This window comes from Asparagus officinalis, chromosome 6, assembly GCF_001876935.1.
Source record: "Asparagus officinalis chromosome 6, Aspof.V1, whole genome shotgun sequence".
Lineage (NCBI taxonomy): Eukaryota > Viridiplantae > Streptophyta > Magnoliopsida > Asparagales > Asparagaceae > Asparagus > Asparagus officinalis.
In genome coordinates this window covers 6029416-6056823 of record NC_033799.1, presented here as the reverse complement: position 1 = coordinate 6056823, position 27408 = coordinate 6029416, and the positions used below count along the sequence as shown (strand labels likewise).

Genomic DNA, 27408 nt, shown 5'->3' with positions numbered 1-27408 from the left:
CAGCCGTACGATCCAGAGCGAGGTAGACGGTCCAGATTTGATTTATGAGCAGAATTTTTTTTTTTTTTCATTCCTCTCCAGAAAGTTCTCCGCCGGTCTCATCCTACGGCATTATTAACTTAAAAAGCAGGTGGGGCCTACTCGAATAATGGGCCTGATGCTGGTCTTAGTTACGAGTTTGCCCCCACGTGGAATCAGCGACAATATGGCGCTTAACGTGAGCCTGCGAGTTGCGGCGTTTCCTAAATAAGGAAAAACTAAGATGGGGGTGGTGACGTGGAGCTTGATATGTTATATACTTTTGGCACGGCCACGATAACGTTAGCCGCAGGAACGATTTAAGTTAAGATGAGTATGATCTCCAGTTTCTTTATTGGTTTAATTATTTAGAGAGCGCTTTGGTAATCGAGGTGTTTTTTCTGTTTCTTTTTTTTTTCTTTAAAAATATAATGAAACAAGTTTGGTAACTGTGGTGTTTTTTTGGACTGACCCTTTACAAAGCCCAAAAGATAATCGTTTTTCTCAAAACACAAAAAATGTATTTTGAGATCCTTGTGACCTATGTTTCCCCCAAACCAACCTGATTCCCTTTTCTCCCCCTTAACCCTAACAGCCTCCGACTCGTCGCCGCAGCCGTATCCGCGTTGCCAGCGCTTCTGAGTAGTCGCCGTTGTCGCTTCCACGTCGCCGCTATCGCCTCCTCATCGCTACCTCCGGTCGCTTCTGCCACCTCCGACGCCTCCTCCAATTTCGATCAAGGTATATTCTCGTGAGATGATATTGAGATTTTATAAAGCTGCTTGTTTGGAACCAACACTAATTTTTGAATCTGTAACAAGCATTTGTCTTGCACAATTTTTCTTTGTGATCACTGACTGTGGACAAATTGTCTATAACATGGGGTCGTCTGAGCTTTGAATTGAAGTGTTTGTTGTTAATTATTGATGACGATAAAGATAACGGGATCAAGTAATTAGACGGATGATTGTCTGCGCTCAATTGATCATCAATTATTCAACCAATGAGATATCATATAATCCTCGAATGAGTCCTTATTGGTCTTGTTTTAAATTCGTGGGCTGCTAACAGAATCTATGTTTCGTTTGAGATAAAGCTAATATGATCTATATTAGAGTGATCATTCTTTTGTTAATGTACTGTTAATTAGTTTGTTGAGATAAAGCTTAATATGATCTCCAATTTTGCACTAGTGATTCTGAAGGAAAGTGAAATAATATAACTCATAAGGTGCTCTATAGTGTATAATTTCTCTATAGTTTGAGTATATACATGAGCAACCTACTCATGACCTAGGCTCCAGGATAACCCTTGTAGTTACAATTTGTCATCTCAAAGCTTCTTGTGTTGATACGCAAGCGTAAGGGTTATATTTATAAAATAACACTACAGGCACACTCTCCATCACACTCTCCACCACATCCCCTTTCCTGCTACAGTGCAGGGGGGGTCACCTGAGATTTTTTAAAAAATCGCAGGTGGGCCCCCCTGCACTGTAGCAGGAGAGGGGGTTAAAAAATCTCAGGTGGGCCCCCCTGCACTGTAGCAGGAGAGGGGGTGTGGTGGAGAGTGTGGTGGAGAGTGTGCCTGTAGTGCCACTCATCCTTATAATACACCATACCTCATAGTAATGGATTGTAACTAGTCCTATAGGATAACTATTGAATGGACCTAGGATTAATATGGTGTAATTTTTTATATTGCTCCTTCTATAACCAATAAAATGATGATGTTTCATAAAAAGAGATTTGCATGTTTATTAAACTTCGTACTTCGTTTAAAGGATTGCTTTTAAAAACAATCTGCGGGTTGGTTTTAAAAATAATCTGTGGGTGTTTGTAAAAGCACCTATTGGTTTTTTAGGTTTTATATTGTGTACGGATTGCATAACTTTTGCGAATAATACCAAAGTTAGTCCAGAATATTGGACTTTCCCCATAGATGGTAAAGAATTATAAACTATTATTAAGTGATTCCCATATGCTGCTTTCCATACATACAAAAGCTCAGTTGAAAAAGATATGTATTATAAATAATATTTTTTTCAAAAGCATTGGCAAAATTCCCTTTTTCATCTTCTGCTGGGCACCAAAAATGTACATCAAATAATATAAAACTCGAGGAATTCCCTTTTATGGGAAAGTTCGTATATTATTTGTTTTTCCCCCCCGGGCATAACTTACATACAATGGTTGGGCCTTTTAGTGAAAACGTTGATATGGGCTGGTTCAAACTTTATTAGCCAGACTTGGATTTTAAGATTACAAAGCCCATTTGATAAACTACAAATTTTCACGAGGCCATCCTAAGGCTCCTTAGGAATTCTAATACCCTCGCATGTAAAGGCCCACCTTCACGTGTATCCTAAAATAATTTTTTGTTCAAGGGAAATTCCTGTCCCAAGCAGTTCTTAACCCATGTATGATGCATCTCAGCATGGAAACTTTTCACGGACCGCTAAATTTTAATGGAGCGTAAGAAAATTACCGCACTCCGATGAAGTATAAATAAAACGAATCCCATGAAAAAGCCAGAGCATTTTTAACGCCATTACATCAATTAGTAAAAAAAAAAAAAGTGAAGAAGATTGTATACTTCAAGCATTGAGGTACGTGGCATTGTTCCGTACTGTTAATAGGGAACCGATATTATTTATGTTATCGGGTTTGGTCAGGGTTAGGTAATAGATCCACATCAACGTCTTGAGTATTAAGGCAACGTTCCGTCGAATGAAAGGAGTCCATGTTATAGTAAAATTTGCGCGACCAAGCCAAGTTTATTTACTTTTTAGGGTTGCTTTCTTACTGGACACAGGTGAGAATTTTTTTAGTACGTATAACCCGAACCCGGTCAGTGATATACAAAGAGAGCAAGACAATCCCCATCTTTTGGATATTTCGCAGGATGATATTTACTAAATCAATCGATAATATGATTTCGCAGGTGAGTACAAGCTATTAAGTTTACCTTCTTGTATTGGTAACCGCCGTGGCCCGAATGGTTAGGAGGTTCTGATAAGACTCTGTCTTTTTTATTTCAAGGAAAGCGGAGGAATAAAAAGAAGGTACCGTTCCCTTGAAACGGATCCGATGGAACCCGACCTAAATCCGACCCGTTGCCACCTTTAGATTACATCCCGCGTCACATAAATCTCCTGATATCTCAAATCCATCAACATCAAAAAGGTGAACTCCGTAGCAGTAAAGGACGTACCAAACCTCTAATTAATAAGTCATTTTCTATATAACCCAACATTAAGACATCGACCAAAAAACCAAGCGCTAGCTCGCTGGCAAGCCTTCGGCCCGTTATGGGACTAAAACCCAGCAAGCTAATCAGAGGAGGATGCAGGAGCCGGCGGATCCGGGCCAAGAAGGGCTACGTACCCGTTTGCGTCGGGTACGGGTCGGATTCGAGACGGTTTATGATCAGGGCGAGCTCACTCAGCGATGCCGACGTTTTGGAATATCTCGAGGAGTCGAAGAGAGAGTACGGCTTCAGTAACGTTGGGGTGTTGAAGATACCTTGTGATGTGAAGAGGTTTGAGGAGAGGATGGTAACTGATGAGAATGGGAGTCAAACTTCGAGGATAATTACGGTAGGGAGGTGATCATGTAATTAATTAATGCGTATTTCCATTTTTCTTCTTCTGTCTCCTCTCTAGCGGCGGAGCCACATGAACTGCCCAGGGCAAGAAATTAAGTGAAAAAAATATATACAGTGTGTAGTAGTTTTTCAACAAAAGTTTACATGTGACTCCGATAAAGTTTTTCAGCAAGGCCAAACAAACTCAAATCTATACAGTAAGGCCAAACAAGCTGAACTCTTTAAGTTAAAGAGACATAGCATTAACAAGCATGCTACCTCCTCTTGCTCGGCACAATCCTCTAATTTTTCGTCCAGGACAAAAAAATTATCCTGGCTACGTCACTGCTCCTCTCCCCCCTTCCCTTTTTGTGTTTTCTGTTTTCTGTTTTTTTTTTCATTTTTGTACGAAAACAATACGAAATTATAAGATCATATATATGTTTTAATAACAGTTATTTTCTATTGTCAGATGAGTTTCCCTTTTTTTATTTTCTAGGATATTTTGAATACAGTATCCAGCTGCAACCCTTCAAGTCAAATAAGAGCCTTTTTTTTCTTTCATTTTTGTACGAAAACAATACGAAATTAAGATCGTATGTTTAATAACAGGGCTATTTACAAGGGATTACCTCGGATCTACGCCAACGTATTGACGGTGATTCTCAAATATCGTAGAACAGAATGTGATATGATAAGATAGAATGCAATATTAGACAGGGAACGGGTTGTCCATCCCTAACGGTCAAAGCGAGCCCTTAATTTAATAATTTGATTAAATGAAATTATTCATTCTTTAATGAAAATTAAATTAAGAATCAATCAAATCTTCCGAGTTGATCAAGGAATTTCTACAATAAATTAGATAGGTAGCTGGTATAGTTCCCTATCCGCAAGTCTGCCATTGTACTGAAATAATTCTACCGAAATAGGACGAATACCTTGAAAAGGTAGAAGTATGAAGAAAAAGTCAAATGAAAATGCTTTCTTTATACACGAATCAAAATTTTGATTGAATTACTTTCTATTGTCTGAGCTTCCCCTTTTGGTCTTACAAGGAAATGAGGCAGCTGGATGTATTCAAGAGGAGGCCAACTGGGCTTAATAAGCCTACTTAAGGGCCTTTTCGGGTAACCACGGTAGGTGGGAGGAGCCAGCCCACCTAATTTGATGGGCTCAAAATCCTATAGTCTTATGTAGAGTTCACAGACAATATAAAAATTAAAAGACCCGTGAGGTTTTTGAGAAGTAAATTACTAGGAAAGAAAGAAGCAAAAAATTAACAAAAAAACCGGAAAAAAGAAATGAACACTGAAATAAAAAATAACAAAGGAAACGAAAAAAGAAAAGAAATAAACACTGAAATAGATCGGCTTTCTCCTGCCTTTTATCACACAACAAAGCCTAACTTGCCTATTTCTATTACACAAATATACTCATTGCGAAGGAAATATGGATATATCATTTTATTAAAAAAAAACAAAAGTCGGGCGATGGATATACCATTTTATTGGCGTTAGATAAAGAAGAACTATAGCTGTTAACACTTAAAAATATAATTAAAATTACTAAAATTACTATTTAACTCATGTATTTGGTTACAATTGCTCGTTTTATTTAGTTCGATTATAATAAACGAGCATTAATTGTGGTTCTAACGTTTGGCTAAACAAAAGTCTAGGAAACCCTTACGTATAATATCTGCACTGGTCAATTGTCAGCAATATCGATCGCTAATTTTTAGCATGGTTTCATCTTTGCAGATCGATGTTGTCCACGGGTGAAATTAGTGAGGATCTATGCAAGGATAAAAGAATCCGAAATTTAACCTGGGGCCTGTCTACAGCAACTAATATTGAAATTGCACGGATAGCAATTAAGTCAGGGGTACATGTATGCATGTGGAGTTAACCCTATTTACTAATATAGTGGTCATATTCGAATGATTTTTCTATTCAAATTGAAGTTGAAGATAATACCTAATATCTGAAAGCATCTTCAATAATAATACAATAAACAAAATCCTCACCCAAGATCTCTCTCTCTCTCTCTCTCTCTCTCTCTCTCTCTCTCTCTCTCTCTCTACACACATGTCCAACTCTAGCCAGGAGTACTATTCGCCAACGATAACACAATCTCTAGCCCATGCATTTCCACGTCACATCATCCCCAATTATTTCCATTTCATGCACGTTTCTCTCTCTCTCTCTCTCTCTCTCTCTCTCGAAAGATGGGTTCATAAAAATTTGGCCCACACGAGGGAGATTTTGTTCACTCGATTCTCGTGCTGAGCTACGCACCAACTGCTTATGCGCATTAGGTTTTGATGACAGGGGAACACAGCATGTGCTCATACTAACATCCATAAGGCCCGTCCAATCTCGATCGATCCATGTGCTTTTGTTGACATCGATCCCTGCGTATGTAGTGTTATATTAGTACCGTTCTACTCGTAATGTGATATCAACTTCAGCGTTCTTATAGGGACCCAAAATACGAGACCATATATAGAGGGGACAAGTGGAAGTATCCTCCTCCTATTGCATAATGAGCTGACATGACCAGCTCATTATGTAATAGGGAGGGGACACCTCACATGTTTCCTCCATTGGTCTCATATTTTGTGTTCTTAAGGTATCTTTCTATTAACTTATATAGTATTCCATCTAAGGTTGAAAATACACATTCATTTTTGGTTTTTTTTTCCATGCGTAACTATTATATATTATGTTGTTCGTTAACAGTATACTTCGTACTACCTTTTTTCACACGATTAAAATCAATCTGATAAAAAAAACTCATAGAATCTCGGCAATCCTGAAGATTCTGAAGCTAACAGGTAATCACCTATGGAACATGATCATTGCAGCACCAGCTGGTAACGCAACACGTACAACGTTTTCTGAATCCAATTGCGGTGACAAATATATAATTAAATCTCCCTTCTCGTTCAACGGAAGGAAGGTACAAAAGATCGAATCTCAAAATCATAAGACTTCCTCCTAGAGATACTATAACTTAAAGCATCAAAGAGACGATATCAGATCATTTGCATGTGTTAATTTTCACGATTTGTGTCTATGTAATAATTGTAAATGTTATTGATTGGCTTGTGTTCCACAATTCTCACCCAACAAATTCATTGATGTTTATGTAATCAAACTTAGAGAAATTGGTTTGGGTGCCAAATTACATCTATTAGTAGTTATCTATGAACATAGAGATTTTTTTTTCCTATTAATTAATTAGCATCGATCTCTGTACGGCACAACCCCAACTTGATCAACCCAAGTCTAATCCAGTTTCTGTTCACCCAAAAAAAAAAAAAAAAAGGGTGGGGTCTAAACCAGTTTGGATATATCAAGGAGCAGTCTGGTCCCAAGACAAAGGGTCCATGGACCAGGTGCATTCTAATTTGTGATCATCTGTATGCCACTAATAATTCAATTTGGACCTACTTAGCAAAATCCCATCTGGACTCTACTGTGCACTGCTATATATGCTTTTTAATGACCCCATATGTTTGTCCCTTTTGATTTGTTTGTTGATAAGTATGTCTTGCTAAGTTGCTATATATCGGATCGGATAAAGGAGACAAACCCGACCCACCGCCGCCGTACTCTTGAGCAGTGGCAATAATATTGATGTGCCCAAAAAAAGTTTTATCTCTTGCTTTCTAATAACGTGAGAATTCAGAAAACTTCTCGCTCATTTCAGGAGCCTTAATAATGGCTACAGGAGTCTCAAAATCTAAATCAGATTACGTGCCGATCGAGCATGTGATATAAACTTAACAGAAAATAAACAATCGAGGGTGCCAAAAATTAATCAGTTTTCTAAATCAGAATGTTGTCAAAAAAAAAAAAATTAAAAATTATTTCAAGCTCTCAGCCAGAGCAAAATAGAATGTAACACAACAATTTGTTATATCCGAGCGTAGAAAATCCTACAAAATTTCAAGAGCAAGGAATAAGCTTAGGTCCATGCTAAAACCTTGCATTGGTAAAAAAAAATGTTGGAAGCTGTTGCCTTCAAGTCCTACGACCCCGTTGACTCTGACTGGTGGTTTTATCTACTCTTGACCTGCTATGTACCCTAATATATTACTTGATATTAAAATATTACCCATGCATTTTAGGTCTAAGGGTGGGTCAGCAAAGTATGCAGCCACCATTGTTTTATAATTTTAATTAAAATTGTTTCATAAGTTCTTCAACTAGTCCTTTATAGTGACTAGCTAGTTTTAATGCCCTCGTGGAAAATGACCCACAACCGAAGTAAATTAACCAGACCAAATTAACTAATTGCCCTTTTCAATAACTCAGAACAATCATTAAGATTAATCACTCCGACTTTGATTATTTAATCCATGAAGAGATTCTATTTAATCATGCAAAGATTCTATTTTATCTTGCTACCCATTGAGCCAATCTAACATCACCAAGGGCCTGTTTTTCTTGTATAAATTGCGTTTAACTGTAGCAGCGTGGTATCATATGTAAAAGGATATATGTTGCTATAAATGGGTACTTTTACAAATTAAATTTGCTGAAGCCGATTGCAACCTTTTTTCTATTGTAGTTGCAAAAAGATTACAATTGTATATATATATATTTTAATTATATAACCGTAGCTAAAGGTACAAACTTTTGTACAGCAAACAAAAGTGACGTGTCAGCTATATATACAATTTTTTGAATAAATTACCTAATCATATTTAATTCAAACAACATATATATTCAAAAGCTCAAAGCTTCATCGTCATAGAGCTCCCTAGAGAACAACTCATGTGGCTAATGATTTCTTTCTGTCCTTTAGCTCCGGATAAGACCAAGAAATCTTCAAAAATTAGCAACACTAATGAAATTTGATGAAGGCACTAAATTAAAAATTTAAAAAAAAATATATTTGTGTACATGTTTTAAGTGTATTTAAAGTTGGAGACAGTATTTCTTTGTTGAAAGGGACCAAAAGCGTTGTCCGGCTCATGCGGCCGATGCACATGGCTGGTCCCTTACATGGATGTATGACTGTCCAACTAACATAAACCCTAAAATGCCCCTGGTTCTCTACCACTTTGAGTGGGGACACGAGGAGCATTTTTGTCATGTCAAAACTCAATTAGTTTTATTTATGTCACGTCGGTGATTAATTAGCTAATGAATTAGGTATCAATGTGTGGGACTTTGTAGAAAATTTTGGGCGATATAACAACATATTTTTTTCCCCTTCTTATTAGATGAGATGCTGGGAACTCCATGAGATACTCTTGGATAATATTCAAGCTGTAAAAGACTTTTTTTTAATTATTTAAAAAAAAAATCAAATTACATTACCATGATGAGGAAGTACTAGTACATCGTTATGCGATCCTCCATAATTAATCATGAGAGGGTGTGGCTAAAATTGGTCCTTGCGACAACTCAATTGGCTGGGAACTTAATTAATTAGGATGGACAGCCAAAAAAGTGTGGATACCATTAACAAAATAAAAACTACTTATTTCGATAAAGATGGTTTAGCGTAACTAAGTTCCCTCGTGATGATAACGAGAAGGCAGCTCATGAGTTTAGATTGGGAGGTGGGAGCCCACGGCTCAGCTGGCTGATGGGACGATTTGCAAGAGATTAAAGAGGGATAATTGAAATTAATTAGGTTCGAATTGAAATATATCGTCCGTACTTATAATCTAGCTCAGCTACCGAATTGACCACCTTCAAGATATTCCAAAAAGTTATTGATGATCGTTGCGATAGTTCAGAAAAAGTATTAAATGTCAAGATCAGTTTTGGTTCGATGATAATTGATGCTAAATTGAACCATTTACATCAAATGCAACGTATACGTACTCCATTAATACGATGGGTGGAAACTGCTACATATTTTCCAATTATTTTTACCGAACGAATGAGCATACCAAAAAGCACTTGTGCCTTGTGTCACATATATATATATCGATCGCTTGCCATATGAATCAGCGCAGCTCGATACAGATATAGATGCTCCCTTAGTAGGTGGTAATTGGAAATTGTTCAATTATCACAATCTTTATCATCTATTCAATTCAAATTTCAAGGGCTACAATCATACCACGTGAGATTACCACTTTTACAATATATAATTGTTATCAAAACAACGGTTTAAAGGATCACGATGGTCTCAATATAATATTGATAATCGTACATGACACGATCACAGTCATTGAAATTGAAATAAAGAGTGAAGATCAGGGTAAATAGACTTTCTCCAATTAGGTGATAACTACAGAGAATCATAATCTGCTCAACGTGCATCTCTTTCTAATTAGGTAAACTCAATGAAGGTTGTAAGACATGTTGCCTCTCAAATAGACTCATGAGATCAAGACATTGCGTGTAATCTAAGTGGAGAAAAAAAAAATTCTTTCTTTCCACGGTTATTCTATATCTTTCGTTGTAAATAATACATCTACATTTTACTTTTCTAATCCTTAAAGCACGAGTGACAGAAGCGTTATTTGCAATTTATCTTTCTAAAAATAAAAAATACAAAGGATCGATGCAAATTTACCAATATTCATTATCGATGCAAATTAACCCTCAAATGACAAAGCAGATCAAATTCATCAAGTTTCCTTCTTCATGATCTTCTTTTTTTTTTACATAAAATAATTTCACAACAATCCTTCCACCCGCATTAAACCAGATAATCGAACCCCCAATCACATCCTCATAACAATTAGAATGTACATGGGTTAATAATTTAGAATTCACCATCGAATTATTACACTTGGCCCCCCCGCTAGTCCTACAATTTTACACAATCGCCCCCCTAATTAAAAAGTCTCGATAATATACTTTGAAAAGGAATATTATTTAAGATACTCAGCAGGCGTAGAACTCGCACCAGCTCGTCAAAGCGACTCGGGCTTTCGGGTCCGCGTCCTCCAACATCCAAAGCAGGTGCTCAAAAGAACCCACCTCGCATTCCGATCACCGCCGGTGACCCGCCGCCCTCCCCGCGAACGTTCCAGAAGGTTCTGGAACATCGGGTGGCAACCAGGTCGGAGCTGACCAGATACTCCTCGGGGGACTTGCCTACGTACACCCGGCGGGTAGCAGGCGGCCCCTCGTCCCGCTGAACGATATCGAGCGCCTGCCAGCGTGTCGTCGAGGCTGAGTCGGTGCCTCGCTGGCCGATGGTTTTGGGAGGAGTGCCAGGCCTTGCATCATGCGCTGATGCTTCCTGTTGAGCCTTGTTGGTGGTGGCGGACATCGTGGCTGACGCGGCGGTGACGGGATCTTGAGGGAGAAGTTGAGGAGGGAGAGGCTTGGGGGGGTTGCTGGGGTTTTGGCAAGCGGGAGGAAATGTGGGCGGATTTATATAGGGTGTGAGCGGGGTTGGAAATAGGGGCAGTGAGATGTCGGGTATAATTACAGAGAGTACCATTGGTGGGGGGGGGGGGCGGGCTTTTTGAATGTTTTGCTATCTGAAAAGCGTGGGCCCCCGCGTTGTTTGTGCGTAGGGTCGTGCAACCGGTCGGCCAGTTCGGTTTATAAATAAAGTTGGCAAACCGAACCGAACTACTTATCATTTAAAACCGAAGTGAACCGATTCAAATCGGTTCGGTTTGTTCGGTTTTTACTTTGATACAAATGTTATGTCCAAATTCAATTTCACTTCTAATGTGTTGACGAATAAAAAAATCTTTTACACTTCAATTTATTGAAATTCATAAACTATTAAATACTACTGAATATTAGATGTAGAAATCAAAATCTTACTACTACCAAAGATTACATAATTTTTTTAGAGAAAACTTACATAAAGAATTAAAGTGATCTCAATTTAATAGACAAAGTAAATAAAAAAATATGTAATAACTTGGATGTTTGGTATAGTTTCTATAAAATTATAAGTCTGATCCAAAGAGAAGTTTAATCTAAAAATGCATCAATCGAGGAGAAAAACCAGGAAAAATGTTAGAATCAACATTATGGTTTAAGTTTCTTATCTCCGAAGTGGATTAGTCCAAAGTAAAAGAAGCAAATATGTAATAGAGAGGGATAGAGAACTAGAGATAATGAAAAGCCCTAGAATTGGAGAGGACACTATTGTTAGGGTAATTTATCACTATCAGGTTGCACAAGAGAAAAATATATCAAGCTGTAGAGAAGTAACTCTATATGAACTATAATGGGTCAGGTTTAAGCGGATGTAAATAGTAATTAGAATGAGTAATACAATTCGATCGGTCCGGGTTGAAAAAACTTCAACCCGACCTGAACCGAACTTTAATAAAAACCGAACCGAACTGTCAAATTTTGACCACTTCAGTCGGTTTGTTCGGTTTGAACCTAACCATGCTTAGGGCTGTCCATTTTACCCGCTGGTCCGGGCCCGGCCCCGATGAACTATAATGGGTCAGGTTTAAGCGGATGTAAATAGTAATTAGAATGAGTAATACAATTCGATCGGTCCGGGTTGAAAAAACTTCAACCCGACCTGAACCGAACTTTAATAAAAACCGAACCGAACTGTCAAATTTTGACCACTTCAGTCGGTTTGTTCGGTTTGAACCTAACCATGCTTAGGGCTGTCCATTTTACCCGCTGGTCCGGGCCCGGCCCGGAGCCCGGCCCGGAGCCCGGCCGCCCGGCCCGGCCCGGTACAGTGCGCCGCCGGGTCAACGTCCGGGCCGGGCAGCCCGGGACCGGAGCCCGGCCCGGGTGGCAACGGTCATGTAAAACCCTAAAAATTTAAAATTTTATTTTTATTTTATAATAAATAATAATAAATATGTTATATTATGATAAATGATATTTATCAATATTTGAGTATGATAGGAATTGATTTGAGATCAATTCAATGTATATATGTGAATATAGAAGTGATATCATGCACACGTACACGTGCCTGAATCTGGGAAAAACGACCAGTTAAAAGTATATGCATTTTACATATAGATACAGTTGAAATTTGTAAAAATGTAAAACAGTAAAGTTGTAGGTCTCTTCAATAGCTTTCCAATAAATCTTAGATCACCTTATTCCGAGTTCGTATGAGAAAGTTACAGCCAAACTATCATAGACTGACGGGTTGTTTCCAGATTCTAATAGGTTTCGGGTTTGGGCTTTTTGAATCGGGTTTGTTGCTATATAAAAACATGTTGGTGCACGAAAAAAGATCTATCTTCATCAGAATACCAAACCCTAGCAGCCCCTACCCTCCTCTCTAAAACCCTAGCTTTAAATCTTGTGTTTTTGGGAGAGTTCGTGAGGCGAACATCGAAGGAAATGTGAGATCTGTGGTGTTTGGCGGTAAGCGGTCGTTTCATATCATCTTCAGAGACTTGCACACGTCTTTAAGGCAAGATTATCTCCTACCCAAATCTTCCCAGTAATTAGTTGAAATTTTAACAAGTTATGAACGATATTATGCTTGCTTAAGCTTACTGTTATGTTAAAGTAAAAATTTGATTTTGATGATAATTTTGATCCAATGATAGAACTGAAATCTGATTTTTATTTTGAACTCCAAATTGAAAAAAACTGATGTCATATGAAAGATATGTGAATCTAGTTTTTAAAACAGAAAGAAAATCTTAAAAAGGATTTATATTGAGAAAGATATAGTCTTTTTAGTAACGACATGTCATGCAGAAAACTGCAACCTGTGTGATCAACTTCAACTGAAATCTGGTTTTGATTTTGAACTCCAAACTGAACAAGACTGGAGTCATATGAAAGATATGTGAATCTAGTTTTTAAAACAGAAAGAAAATCTTAAAAAGGATTTATATTGAGAAAGATATAGTCTTTTTAGTAACGACATGTCATGCAGAAAACTGCAACCCGTGTGATCAACCTCAACTGAAATCTGGTTTTGATTTTGAACTTCAAATTGAATAAAACTGGTGTCATATGAAAGATATGTGAATCTAGTTTCTAAAACAGAAAGAAAATATATAAAATGATTTGTATAGAGAAAGATATACTCTTTTTACCAACAACATGTCTTGCAGGAAAACTGCTGCACATATATGATGATTAACTGGATATTTGAGATAACAAATTAATTCCAAATTTAACCAAACTAGTTCCATTTGAAAGATGTGTGAATCTAGTTTTCAAAACAGAAAACTATTTCTAAAAATAGTTTTCCTAGCAAATGATATGCTTATTTTACTAACAGTAGCGCAGACCATTTCCTGGGCAGTTTGCCTCAGTTTCTTGTTCTCTGAAGTTTATTTGCGTTGTTTTGAGATGTGTTTGCGGAGTTTGAGCCGCTCGATTGTTACACTTATAGTCATAAGTATGTTATAATACGCATATGTGTATCCCAATGGGATTATGATCTGATTTGGTCTATTGACATATTGTGTTAGTTTTGTTGTGATAAATGGTAAACTAGAGTTGCATATATTTGTATGAATATCTTTGATGAACTACGGGAGGCTTGATCCCTTGAGAAAGAGGGTACGTAGGCAGCCAGATTGGTGCAGCCAAATTATTTGTTGGAATTATTTGTGTGAATTATTTTTATTGATGATGCGATGCTATCTATTTGTCGATCGCCGCTCAGTTTTGAGCCCAATGAATCTCGGCTCTGTGAACGGTCGACCGGAGTGGTCTCTGCGGTCGACCGCCACATAGTATTGGCCACTGTTGATTTGTGATGTATCTTTCCTATGTTGAGTGTTCGCCTCAATTATTTGATACCAATTTATTATGTTAGTGAGTTATTTATACATGTGAGTCGACTGTTGACACAAGTACTGATCCGCATGTCGAGGCACGTGCGACATGAGACCTTGTGTATCTTTTGTGCATATATATACATATTTTCGACACTTACATTTTGTAAAGTTCTTATTTAGTCCTCGTGTTGGACATTCACTTTGCTTAGTCCTCGTGTTGGACATGTATTTTTATTTAGTCCTCGTGTTGGACATTCACTTTGCTTAGTCCTCGTGTTGGACATGCATTTCTATTTAGTCCTCGTGTAGGACATTCACTTTGCTTAGTCCTCGTGTTGGACATGCATTTCTATTTAGTCCTCGTGTAGGACATTCACTTTGCTTAGTCCTCGTGTTGGACATGTATTTTTATTTAGTCCTCGTGTTGGACATTCACTTTGCTTAGTCCTCGTGTTGGACATGTATTTTTATTTAGTCCTCGTGTTGGACATTCACTTTGCTTAGTCCTCGTGTTGGACATGTATTTTTATTTAGTCCTCGTGTTGGACATTCACTTTGCTTAGTCCTCGTGTTGGACATACATTTCTATTTAATCCTCGTGTTGGATATGCATTACCATCCGGTCCAAGCGTTGGACAACGGTCACATCCGGTCCATGCATTGGACAACGGTCACATCCGGTCCATGCGTTGGACAACGGTTATATTCAGTCCATGCGTTGGATACTCGTTACTTTCAGTCCATAAGTTGGACGTTTACTTCATGCAGTCTATGGGTTGGACGTTTAATCTATATAGTCTATGTTTTGGATACTTAATCGTTTTCTGACATGACACTCATGTGAGTTTGACATGACACCATGTTTGAAAGTAGAGATGTGTTTCGTTTTCTTTTATTATTGTTCATGTATTAGATTATGGGTTTGGTACTTAGGGATTTTCAATTTGAGATACAAGGTATATACATGAGGGTTTCCTTGTTTGGATTATTTCGCTCGACGTACCTATGCTCGTGTTGAAATTTCCTAGGTACTAAAATCCCCCTTAGTTTTAGGACAATTAATTATACATATATGATTTGAGACTTGTTAAGAACTCCAGTTTATTCATTTCAGACATTGACTTTGGATTTCTGTAATGTTGGATTATGAAATAGTATTTTGACTTCTATCATTTCATCAGTTATCTCTTGTATGATTTCTTACTTGCTTTTGTACCTACACCTGTTATTGACTCTACTAGAGTGATAGAATTGTGATGGTGAAACATGTTATTGCACGGTGTGGTGCATGGCAGGTTTGACATTCTTGGTTTCACCTTGGACTGCAGCCTTGTGTGAACCCAGGGGCGTCACAGATATTTCTCAATCCTCCTCTTCTGGTAGTCTCGGTAGTTGGAACTATGACGCTGCCAGAGCCAGGAAATGCGTAATCAGGTTTATCATTCTTAAAAACCTTCCTTTTAAATTAGTAGAAGATGATGAATTTGAAGATATGTTTAGAGATGGTTTTTATCCTGCATTTAAAAAATTTTCTCGTCAAACCTGTCAACGTGATATTTTAAAATATTATCAGCAAGAACAAGAAAAAATAATTTCTTATTTTAAAAATTTAAACTGTAAATTTTCTTTAACTTCTGATATTTGGACATCTAGAGCACAAACTGGATATTTATGTATCACAGCACACTGGATTGATGAAAATTGGCAAATGTTTAAAAGAGTTGTTTCTTTTATTGCAATAGAAGAGTCACATACTGGTGCTAATGTTGCAAATTTAATAATTGAAGAACTTATGAAATTAGAAATTTCACAAAGAATATTTTCTCTTTCACTAGATAATGCAAGTAATAACAATGTAGCTGTTGATTTTATCAGATCATCTTTATCATTGCCATGTCATGGTGATCTTTTTCATATTAGGTGCATCTGTCATATTTTAAATTTAATTGTTCAAAGTGCATTTACTGAAATTAAACCCATGATAGAAAAGGTTAGAACAGTTGCTTACATGCATAGTGCTTCTGAACAAAGACTTAAAAGATGGAAACAATTTTGTAAAAGAAAAAATGTAAAGCCTAGACTAATTCCAAAAGATGTTGACCATAGGTGGAATTCCACATATGCAATGTTAAGTGTAGCAATAGAATATAAAGACATTATAACTGATTTTATAAACTATTATGCTTCTAGTTCTAGTTCTGGTAGCACTTATGGAATAACTGAAGATGAATGGACAGTTATATGTAATTTAAATGAAATGTTACAAGTTTTTTATGATGCTACCATGTTATTATCTGGCTGTTATTATCCAACCATTACTTTAGCTGCTTTACAAATTTTAAATATTCAAAATTTTTTTGATAAATATCGTTTGGATGCTACTTTTGGACCTATGGTTTTTGAAATGGAGAGCAAATTTAATAAGTATTTTAGGCCTATTCCTCATATTTTTGGTTTGGGGGTTCTTATTGATCCATGCTTGAAGGATATTGGCCTTCGAAGTTTGTTACAGTCATTGTATGGTGGACAGGTTATAGACTTAGATGATGGAACCACCCTGAATGCTACTACTCATCATTTACTTATTAGAAATTATTTTCAAACTTTATATGATGAGTATGCAGCTAGACATGGTGTAGCTGCACAACAGTCTGCAGCTTCGGTTTCTTCGAGCTCATCCCGAGCCCGAGGTAAAAGTGTAAGTTTTGATAGGTATGCAATGGTAGCCGAGCTAACTGGTGGATCTGGACTTGGATCGTCATCATCGGAGGTTTCTGAAATAGATGAATATTTTTCTGCTTCTTTAGTTAGATGTCAAGGAAATGCTTTAGATATTTTGCAATGGTGGAAAGTATATGGATCAGTTTCATATCCTATACTTTCCACCATGGTTCGTGACTTACTAACAGTGCAGGTTTCGACGGTAGCTTCGGAATCCGCCTTCAGCACAGCAGGTCGTTTGATCGACGATCACAGGACATGCTTGGATCCATATACTGTACAAGCGGTGATGTGCCTACAAGATTGGTGGAGGTACGAGAAGCGAACGCAAGGCATCGATCGAATGGCTGGAATTGAAGATAAATTTGAAGAATTGGGACTAGCAGATAGATATAAAGAATAGATTGTAGTTTTTATATCTTAGCTTACAATTTGTAAAGAATTATTTTGGAAATAATTGCAAATGATAGTGATATAGGTGAGTAGGTGCCAACCTAGTTGGGATTTACTTATCTATTGTGATGCGATTAATTCCAAAATAAATTTGTACTTGTAATTTGTAACTGATTTATCAATTATTAATAAAGAATATGTTTTTATCATTTCTTATTTGTAATTTATGTCATTTTAAGTAATTAATAAAATTATTGTTTTTGTTATTTTTCTTGTCTTTTTTTTATAATTTATTAGTTAAATAACATTAAAAAATTTTGGAAAAAAATAAAAAAAAATAAAAAAAATAAAAAAAGGGAAAATCACCCTGGCCAGCCCGGAACCCGGCCCGGACCCGGCCCGGTGTACCCGGGTCCGGGTCCGGGTCCCGGTTTTGCCCGGCCCGGGCCCGGATTTCCGGGCCGGGCCGGGCCGGGCCGGATGGACAGGCCCATGCTCACCCCTCTTCGTATACGTGTGACGTTTTGTTTCAGTTACTGAAGACTTTTCATCATTGTCCGTCTCTATTGAGGGGGGAAAATAATACACCAATGCATGGTAGTTTTTTTTCCAGAGTAATCACTTTTTGATCAAAGACAATGTGATTAATTATTGAAATAAGTGATATTTTGGTTTGTTAGTCATTCATATTGGATGTAATTCAATCAAACTAAGACGTAATGTCTTAATTGATGTTCAGTTCCATGGATTTTGGATCAAAAAAGAAGTGTTCAAATTTTTCTATATCTGAAATAAAGAAGCAGGAAAATTGGAACGATATATTCCATGCTCCCTCTAATGAAGCTGAAATAAGAACATTTCTACCGTGTTTACTAAGAAATATTGGGTACGGATTCATTGTATTAATGATGTACCAAAGATCTGTTTATCCTCGGCACCTAAAGCAAGGGAAGTTTTAAAGATTAATGTATATATTATTCTCTTCATGCGCCATTGGGACGATCATTTAAGCCCGATGTAGGGATGTCAAATGGGTGGTCTTGGTTGGGTCATAAATGGGTGAGCACATTTATGACCATTTGATCATTTATGACCCATTTAATTTAGCATTTGCTAAATAGGTCAATTCTTAACCACTCATTTACTAAATGGTGGTTTATGAGTGACCCAATAACCCATTTAGTTATGATTATGATGCTTCTATATATATATATATATATATATATATATGTAAGTTTCAGGGATCTACTTGCAAACTTTCAGGGGTTTTGGCAAACATTTAGGGGGGTTTTTTATAAATTTTTAGGGTTTTTTTTTAACTTTTAGGGGGTTTTCTGTGAACTTTTAGGGGGTGTTTTGCAAACTTTCAGGGGTTCTTTTTGCAAACTTCAGGGGTTTTTGGAAAACTTTTAGGGGGTTTTCTGTGAAATTTCTGGGGGGGTTCTGTAAACTTTCAGGGGGGTTTCTGTAAACTTTTAGGGGGTTTTCTGTAAACTTTCAGGGGGGGTTCTGTAAACTTTCAGGGGGGTTTCTGTAAACTTTTAGGGGGTTTTCTGTAAACTTTTAGGGGGTTTTCTGTAAACTTTTAGGGGGTTTTCTGTAAACTTTCAGGAGGTTTTCTGCAAACTTTCAAGGGTTTTTCTGTAAACTTTCAGGGGTTTTTCTGTAAACTTTCAGGGGGGTTTCTACAAACTTTCAGGGGTTTTATGTAAACTTTCAGGGGGTTTTCTGTAAACTTTTAAGGTGTTTTCTACAAACTTTCAGGGGGTTTTCTGTAAACTTTTAGGGGTTTTTTTTGCAAACTTTTAGGGATTTTTTTGTAAACTTTCAGGGGTTTTTGACAAACTTTCAGGGGTTTTTCTGTGAACTTTCTGCGGGGTTTCTGTAAACTTTTACGGGTTTTCTGTAAATTTTTAGGGGATTTTCTGTAAAGTTTCAGGGTTTTTTTTTGCAATATCTCTTTTTTCATTTACACACATTGTCTATTGAGCAATAATAGCATGCTAAGAATTCTCTTCCTTCATATATGCACATATTGGCTATGGAGTTATAACATGCGATGTCCTCCTCTTTCATGTACATATATTTTACAATTCCATCCAAAGAGAATAAAAGTTTGCAGGTTGGCTTCTTATTTTGGCTTATCATATTTAGTGGCATAAATTGTAAGGAATAATTACAAATAACTAACCACTTTTAGAGTGTCAGAGGCTGTACGTGCAATTAAGGTTACCAATCCTTTAAATTCAATAATTTGAGATTAATCCATTAAATCATTGAAATCGCTGTAAGGTCCCTCAAATCATATGCGTTCTTATAATTCTCCGTCTCAGCAGTACGAATATGCACAGTACGTACATGCAGACTGATCATAAAATTTTGCAATTTTGTAATGTAGCATTCATACAAGCTCAAAGCATGTCACAATGGAGAAGCATTAGTTTTGAGAACATCATTCAACCGGGAAGGAAAAAGTACATAAACCAATATCATAGCATCAATCACCTACACAACCAAGGTTTAAGATATCTGGTTAATTACCAAACGATAGCGACAATCTTGATTAACAAATGCTAATATGGAACGAGATTTGAGATTCAAAGTAACAAGTCAAAAAATCTTGATTAACAAATGCTAATATGGAACGAGATTTGAGATTCAAAGTAACAAGTCAAAAGCTCGTTAAACTGCCTATTCTATGTAATAGATATGGAACGAGATTTGAGATTCAAAGTAACAAGTCAAAAGCTCGTTAAACTGCCTATTCTATGTAATAGTATGGCTAAATTACACTAAACCCCCAAGAACTTCAGCATTTTGCAGGAAACCGACAATAACTTCTAAAATTGCATTAAACCGGCAATAACTTGCAGGAAACCAGCAATAACTTGGCCGCACACGTATATATCTCCTGCCGACGAAGAATTATGAGCGCCTACTTTTTATATTTATATATCATTGAGGGTATTTTTTGCAATTTTTAAAAGTTTGAGGGTGTTACTTGCAAATTTTATATTTATAGGGGACTACCGAATTTTTTGAGATTTCATGTGTCATTTGCAAGTTTAGAAAATTCTAAGATTGTTTTATAGTTTTGAACTCTTGAGGGTGCTTTTTACAATTTTTAAACTTTGAGGGTGCTTTTTATAAATTATAAATTTATAGGGGGCTGTAAGTAATTTTTGGATTTCATTTGTAGGTTTTGAAACTCATTTGTAGGTTTTGAAATTTCAGGATGGTTTTGTAATTCTAAACTATGAAGGGTGTTTTTCTAAAAATTTAAACTTTGAGGGTGTTAATTGCAAATTTTAAATTTATAGGGGACTATTGAAATTTTTTAGATTTCATATGTCACTTGCAAGTTTAGAAAACTCTAAGATTGTTTGGTAATTTTGAAGTCTTGAGGGTGTTTTTCTAATTTTTTATAACTTTTAAGGGTATCTTTTGCAAATTATAAAATTTCAAGGGGCTATTGGTAATTTTTGAATTTCATGTGTCATCTGCGATGTTAGAAAATTTTGATAGTTTTTTTATAATTTTTAACTCTTGAGGGTGTTTCTATAATATTTTAAACTTTGAAGGTGTTTTTTGCAAATCTCAAAATTTTAAGGGGTTGTTAGTCATTTTAAGTGTTTTCTAAAATTTTTAACTTTTAAAAATAAGTTTTGTAATTGTTGAAGCATTGAGGGTGTTTTTAAAACAATATTCATCTAAACGGGTAAATGGGTGAGTAATAACCCGTCCATTAATGACTCATTTATCTTTAATAGAAACTATACTCACCCATTTATGGCTCATTTAACTAAATGGGTGGGTTTGGATGGTTCATTTGACGGGTGGGTATAGGTGAGCAATTGGTTTTGGGTCCATTTTGCCATCCCTAGCCCGATGTATGCTCTTAGTGCTTATTTCAATGAAAAATTGTGTTACAGACTATTAAATTTTTTTGGATAATTTTTGTTGTTTTTGTCGATCTCTTTCGCTTGAACCCTCATTAAATTTTCAGATTGGGTACTTTATAGTAAATTTCGATGATTATCTCATCCAAGTATACTAATTAGAATGAAACGAGTTATATTCAACAAAAGACTCCTTGTATTGAGAATATGAAACTGTTAAGGAGGTGAGTCATTAACTTTAAAGAGCACATAGAAAAAGATTTCTGAAAATTTACATGAGACTAAAAACAAATTCCTTTATTTTCATCATTTGTATGAGCTGAACTGGCTGTCCATCCGGGCCGGGCCGGCCCGGCCCGGCCCGGGCCGGAAAACCGGGCCCGGGCCGGGCAAAACCCAAGCCCGGACCCGGGCCTGAGCGGGCCGGACACCGGGCCGGCCCGGTTTGATTTTTTTTTAGAATTTTTTTTTAAAATTTTAACAAAACCATAAACCATAAATTATTATAAAAAATTCATAAATTTAATTAATAGATTGAAATAAAATGACATAAATTACAAGTACAAAAAAATGATAAAAATAACTTCTTTATTAATAATCGGTAAATCCTTTACAAATCCTTTACAAGTATAAATTTATTTCGAAATTCGTCGCATCACAATAGATGAGTACATCCCAACTAGGTTGGCACCTACTCACCCATATCACTATCATTTGCAACTTTTTTCGAAATAATTTAATTCAAATTTAAAGCTAAGAAAACAAAATTACAATTTTATGAATATTATCTAATCATTATATCTATCTGCTAGTCCTAACTCTTCAAATTTATCTTCAATCATAGCAATCCGTTCGATGCCTTGTGTTCGCTTCTCGTATCTCCACCAATCCTGTAAGCACATCACCGCTTGTACAGTATACGGATCTAAGCATGTCCTGTGGTCGTCGATCAAACGTCCTGCTGTGCTGAAAGCGGATTCCGAGGCTACAGTCGAAACCTGCACTGATAGTAAGTCACGAACCATGGTGGAAAGTATAGGATATGAAACTGATCCATATACTTTCCACCATTGCAAAATATCTAAAGCATTTCCTTGACATCTAACTAAAGAAGCAGAAAAATATTCATCTATTTCAGAAACATCTAATTCCGATGAAGTTCCAGATCCACCAGTTAGTTCAGCTACTATTGCATACCTATCAAAACTTACACTTTTACCTCGACCTGTGCTCGAAGCTGAAGGTGCCGAAGCTGAAGACTGTTGTGTAGCTACACCATATCTAGCTGCATACTCATCATATAAGGTTTAAAAATAATTTCTAATAGCTAAATAATGAGTAGTAGCAGTAAGGGTGGATCCATCATCTAAGTCTATAATCTGTCCACCATACAATGATTGTAACAAACTTCGAAGGCCAATTTCCTTCAAGCATGGATCAATAAGAACACCAATACCAAAAATATGAGGAATAGGCCTAAAATACTTATTAAATTTACTCTCCATTTCAAAAATTATACTTCCAAAAATATCATCCATACGATATTTTGTAAAAAAATTTTGAATATTTAAAATTTGTAAAGCAGCTAAAGTAATAGTTGGATAATAACAACCAGATAATAACATAGTAGCATCATAAAAAACTTGTAACATCTCATTTAATTTACATATAACTGTCCATTCATCTTCAGTTATTCCATAAGCACTACCAGAGCTAGAACTAGAAGCATAAAAATTTATAAAATCATTTATAATTTCTTTATATTCTATTGCTACAGATAACATTGCATATGTGGAATTCCACCTATGGTCAACATCTTTTGGAATTAGTCTAGGCTTATAATTTTTTCTTTTACAACATTGTTTCCATCTTTTAATTCTCATTTCAGAAGCATTATGCATATTAGTAACTGTTCTAACTTTTTCTATCATGGGTTTAATTTCAGAAAATGCACTTTGAACAATTAAATTTAAAATATGACAGATACATCTAACATGAAAAAGCTCACCATGACATGGCAATGACAAAGTTATTTTCAGAAAATCAACAGCTACATTATTATTACTTGCATTATCTAGTGAAAGAGTAAATATTCTTTGATCAATTTCTAGTTTCATAAGTTCTTCAACAATTAAATTTGCAACATTAATACCAGTGTGTGACTCTTCAATTGCAATAAAAGAAACAACTCTTTTAAACATTTTCCAACTTTCATCAATCCAGTGTGCTGTTATACATAAATAACCAGTTTGCACTCTAGATGACCAAATATCAGAAGTTAAAGAAAATTTGCAGTTTAAATTTTTAAAATAAGAAATTATTTTTCCCTGTTCCTCAACATAATATTTTAAAATATCACGTTGACAGGTTTGACGAGAAAATTTTGTAAATGCAGGATAAAAACCATCTCTAAATAAATCTTCAAATTCATCATCTTCTACTAATTTAAAAGGAAGGTTTTTAAGAACAATAAACCTGATTACGCATTTCCGGGCTCGGGCAGCGTCATAATTCCAACTGCCGAGGGTACCTGAAGAGGATGATTGGGAAAGCATAGACTGCCGGATATCACCTTGTAGATTTTGGCCTTTGTTGTGTTTTTCAATATGCCGTTTGAGATGGTTGGTGCCGCTCTTATGATGAGCTTTGAATATCTGGCCGCACAACGCACATTTCGCATTCTGAGAGATGATCCTACCGTGTTCATCCTTGGTGACGTCTATCTTCTCAAAAAAATTCCATACATCAGACCTCGGCCTTTTTGGAGCTCTTGGTGCCGTAGATTCGTCGCCACCAGATTCAGGATTAACACCGGTAGGATGAGGAGTTGTTGTAGGAGGACTCATCTCTGGATCGGTAGGAGTTGCATGTTGCTCTTCATAATCAGACCCAGAAGCCATTTGTTGGAAGTATTAGAAAATACAAAAGATTATAGGATAGTATATTAGTATGAGATATTATTCATTGTTATTATTATTATTATTATTATTTTAACCATAAATTTTTAATATTTATTTGAATAAATTTTATGATATTTTTAAATTATTTTTAAAGGGGTATTTTTTCCTATATTTTTTCTCTGCTGTATTTCTCTCTGTATCTCTCTCTCTGTATCTCTCTCTCTGTATCTCTCTCATTCTCATACTCTCTCCCCTACCCCACTTTCCCTAAACACTGTTCCGGGCCCGGGCCGGGCCCGGGCCGGACACCGGGCCGGGCCCGGGCCGGACACCGGGCCGGGCCCGAGCTCCGGGCTTTTTGGACACCCCTACTCATAATGAAATAAATAAAGGTTGAGAAAAGGTGGAAGTTTAAGGGAATTGATTGAACATGGGATGTTTGATTTTATAGAGGAGGATTATACCAACTAGGCTACTTAAATTTACAGTAGATTAATTGTTTCAGTTTATATATAGTAAATAGGTTTACTGTAACTATGAAAAGATTATCTACCGTCGTAGACCCAATGACTTTAGTGTATATACAAAAGTCAAAGTGGAATATAACAACATAAATCTTATGTTCTGCCTTTGAATATGAGCATGTGCATGCCAAACATACTGAGCAATGAGAGAATCTGACTACTGGGGGATGCATTATTTCGGCTAAAAGAATAGGGATGTGCATGTTTCTTTGATAGAAAGAAGGAACAATGTAACAGATTCATGTTTCTTTTATAGATTCATATTAAACCTGAAACATATCAGCTTGAAGTATAGGATTACGAAGCAAGCATCTGATACCATAAATCCCCTGCCACCTTCCCTTACTTGCCGACAGGTTGGTTACATACATTGTTAACAGGCCCAACCAAAGGTTACTAACAAACAAAGTTTCCAAACCTTTTATAGAAAAATTTCACACACAAATAGCATGTTTACAGAAAAACATGTTTATTAATACTTGCAGCCTGTTTTTGTACGCTTTAACTCATACTTTCAGGCAAACTACTACAATATGTAACTTCAAAATGAAAAACTGCAGAATTAAAGAACACATGACGATTTCACAAAAACTTGTACACAGACCATCGCTTAAGCAGACTTCACTGTGGCAACATTGATGATGTCCACAAGTTCAGGCTGAAGCAAAACAAATATAATAGAGTGAGGCAAAAAGAAATTGTGAAGGTCTCTAAAAATTAAAGCTGAAGAAATGTACTTCAATCGTTTCTTTTTCGCTCTTCAGTGGTAATAGGAACAAAAAGACCATCATGAACCTGACAAAAGTTTCAATAAGTTAGAGGTAAATAAAGAATTCATAACAACAAAAAGATTAGCAACTAACTGGACATAAAAACACCTTTACAAAAGTAATGTACAATATGGACAATCATTCCATGCATCATTTAGATACCTGGATAAAGAGAATTTTTAATTGAACACAACATACTATTGTCTTCTTTTTATCAATACATGGATTCCATGACATGAACATTGTGATATCACATGGATTCCATGACATGAACATTGTGATATCGATATCGCCAATAGGCCAGAAACTCTTTCTTAAACATTATTGAACAGAAGAAGTTGTTGAGCATGTTCGAGCAGATTCCTCAACAAAAATAACTGTACAAAGAGTTTGTTTTTAATTTCATTTCATAATCTGTCAAGAACAGAGTGTAAGCACCATGATAATTGTATATTCAATTATTTTGGAAGCATGCATAATAAAAGTCGATTGTAATTAATAGTTAATGTTGACCTTTAAGGATATATATTTTATAGCAAACTCTTCTAACTCTATTATCAATTGTTCCTTTAACCAATAATGTGTCACCTAATTAGAGGACCTCTTTATCAAATTATCAGGTCATAGTATTTGTTTCACATTTCGATACAGACCTTGCCTTCCAGTTCACACTTGATCCAATTTTATCAGGTCATAGTATTTGTTTCACATTTCGATACAGACCTTGCCTTCCAGTTCACACTTGATCCAATTTTGATGGAGAAAGCTTAGTAATGCAGCACACGATACAGACCTTGCCTTCCAGTTCACACTTGATCCAATTTTGATGGAGAAAGCTTAGTAATGCAGCACACCATACAAAAGGACAGGTTTTCTTTTTGCCACGAAATATAAATTGCTTGATACAAAAATATAATAGCCTGAGACTATCAATAAAACAGTTCCAATATTTTTAAATAACTTACCATATGTTTCATGCACACACAGGAATTATGCTAAAAGGATGGCTACCGTGAAGTAAATTTTCTTAGTTATATCTGAAGGGTGAGGTTTTGCACTCACGTGTTATTGTTCTTGTTACATGAAGTAAATTTTCTTAGTTATATCTGAAGGGTGAGGTTTTGCACTCACGTGTTATTGTTCTTGTTACAGACCACATCCTGAACACATGTTTATATTCTTACTTTTGTTTAGCCTTATTAATTTCTTCCTTCTTTAAGTTCTTTCATGTCACATGGTTGTTATTATTTAAATTGCTTACATCATTACTATTAAATACTGCTCTACTACACAAATGAGATATCGCAACTACAAAGATTATAACTCTAGGAACAGCAAGAGAATTACAACCTTGGAAGAGCAAGTAACATGCTGGTATGAGGTGTTTAGAGCCTCAGTTAAGAGCCTTGGCAGCCTCTTTCTGGACATAACTTTCCATTATCATCTAGAGGAATTTGATCCTATTTTAATAAGCAAGAGAATTACACGGTTTCATGTGTAGCAGAATGTTCATTCACCTGTACAAAGAATTGCAAGTGGAAGTAGAACTAAATGGTTACCTCCATGGCAGCAGCATTACAAAACAATAAAGTCACCAGAAGTTGGTGTTGCTTTTGAACTATAGGAAGGATGTGAGATGTAAAAGGGGAATAAAATAGAAACAAAATTAGGGGAGCACAAGTAACCAAACAGCAGTGTACACAATAAAATGAATTGACTTTATCTTTAGCTTTCAGTAAAATGTACTATGTTCCATTGCAAATATGAATTGACTTTCTTTGTCCTACTGATGGATTTGCTTCTAGTCAGGTTTGAGGAATTTTTTTTACCTCACAAATATGATTGTGAAATTTTTGAATTTTGGGTTTTGAAAGTTCATGTATCAACAGTTATAAAAGCAATTAAAACATACCAATGATC

The 27408-nt window shown here is 36.1% G+C and overlaps 1 long non-coding RNA gene across 1 annotated transcript; it reads right to left on the bottom strand.

Annotated features, from left to right (window-relative positions):
• LOC109845013 lies at window positions 25166-27124 on the bottom strand. Its single transcript, XR_002248192.1, has 4 exons — window positions 27048-27124; window positions 26839-26948; window positions 25456-25513; window positions 25166-25376 (listed from the first exon to the last, which is right to left on the bottom strand). It is a non-coding gene; the product is annotated as an uncharacterized LOC109845013 (long non-coding RNA).